Source organism: Olea europaea, unplaced genomic scaffold, assembly GCF_002742605.1.
Source record: "Olea europaea var. sylvestris unplaced genomic scaffold, O_europaea_v1 scaffold1238, whole genome shotgun sequence".
Taxonomy (NCBI): domain Eukaryota; kingdom Viridiplantae; phylum Streptophyta; class Magnoliopsida; order Lamiales; family Oleaceae; genus Olea; species Olea europaea.
Window position 1 is genome coordinate 17,048 of NW_019229814.1, and position 2,308 is coordinate 19,355.

Sequence of the window (2,308 nt, forward strand, 5' to 3'; positions counted from 1 at the left end):
TTTTTCCCACGACTGGATTTTCGCCTTACCTTGACGGATCCGATTTTGCTTCAGTTGCTGCCACCACGCAGCAGCACGACCACGTAGACGGGTCGCCACCAAAGGTACCCTTTTATTGTCGGGCACTTCTTTGTAATCCAAGATCTCCTCTACTGTCGCCAGCCAATCAAGGAATTCATCTGCCTCAATTCTACCTTGAAATTCAGGTATATCAACCTTGAATCCGGATTCCCATCGCTGAAACGCGTGTTGCTGTTACACACGAGGCTATTGAACACGAGGCTGTTGAACACGATCGCCACATGCCTCTGACAAGGTCTCCTCATCCGACCTCTCCCCTGATTCAGATCCACCTCCACCATCACTCACTGGGGCACGACGTGGAGNACTGGATTTTCGCCTTACCTTGACGGATCCGATTTTGCTTCAGTTGCTGCCACCACGCAGCAGCACGACCACGTAGACGGGTCACCACCAAAGGTACCCTTTTATTGTCGGGCACTTCTTTGTAATCCAAGATCTCCTCTATTGTCGCCAGCCAATCAAGGAATTCATCTGCCTCAATTCTACCTTGAAATTCAGGTATATCAACCTTGAATCCGGATTCCCATCGCTGAAACGCGTCTTGCTGTTACACACGAGGCTATTGAACACGAGGCTGTTGAACACGATCGCCACATGCCTCTGACAAGGTCTCCTCATCCGACCTCTCCTCTGATTCAGATCCACCTCCACCATCACTCACTGGGGCACGACGTGGAGGAGCAGGAGGTGTTCCGTTCTGCACAACCTCTGTCGTCCACGTCATGAATTGATCAAATCGAATTGTCAATGCCTCAACTTGATTACGCAAATCTGCAACTTCATCAATCTGGCCACCACGACCACCACGTCCTCTCCCACGCACCATGCTCTGATACCAAAATGATGTAGATTGAATCTGCAAACACACGACAACAATAACCAAACGGATTGAAATCAGAAACAAACTTTTATTATTTCGTGAACAACCAAGAAAACCCTAGGAGGCGTCTTGCATAGTCTTAAATATGAAAGAAAAGATAACCTACTGGGCTAGCAGTCCCAAAATGGGCTGGGCTACAAAATGAAAATAACAAATGCTAAAAATAAATAACACAAAAACTTAAAATGCTGTTTTGACACACTAAACGACTTCAAATGCCCAAAAACTCTCGTATGTCACGGCAAAGCAGTGAGTTCAATCCGAAACGCTCGCTACCTTTCCGAAATGGGGTTATGGGCCCAAAATGGACACCAAACGCAAAAGTTACATCAATTTTTTTGAAAGCCGACCATCCAACCGTTCCATGTATGCCAATGCCTGTTCCTCCACATAAACCTCATCAGTTTGACACTTGTAAAGAATGATGGAAGAGCTATAGTACAACTTGGATATGCAAGTGCTATCGAAGTCTAATGTGTGCTATGCAATGCACAATATCCAATAGAGCATTTGCAATTAGAAAATTTAGTCAGTTTACTAGCAATCTAAGTGAAGAACATTCGAAGGCTTTCAGAAGGTTTTTGGTTATTTGAAGAAAACCAATGATCTAAATCTCTAATATTCTAAATTTTCGATAATCCTAGAAGGATTTATCGATACTAGTTGGATATCTATTGTTGGTGATAATAAATCAATCTCGCGTTGGATATTTACTCTTAGAGGAGGTGCGGTCTCTCAGAAATCTAATAAGCAAACGTGTATTACTCACTTAAATATGGAATACGAATTTTTGCATTGGCCATAATCGAAAAAGAAGTTGAATGGTTTAGGGATTTAATGGATGAAATTCCTTTGAGAGAAAGAATAATTCTATTATATCAATCTTGTGTGATAATAAAGTCACTTTAGTTAGAGCATATAATGAAGTGTATATAATGTTAAATCTAGACATATGAGTCTAAGACACGATAACGTGAGAAAATTAATCAAAGATGGAATAATTTCATTTACTTATGTGAAGTTAAATGAAAATTTGACTAATCCATTCAGTAAACCGCTCACAAGGGAATTAATACGAACAACAATCCACCAATGGACAATTCAAACAAATAGGAAAGAAAAGAACCTATCGACATGGTCCGATTATAGGTAGGGTTCATGGAGCCTAACACGTTATTCTTTTCATTTCCATTTTCTTTTCTTTTTTCCCTTCAAAAGAAATAAAAATATATAGTTTTAATTTTTTTTCCTTGGAAAACCCCAAGCGCTCATTGATAGATGCATAAATAAATAGACAATTCACACAAATAGGAAAGAAACATGACTGAACTAAAAAATATTAAT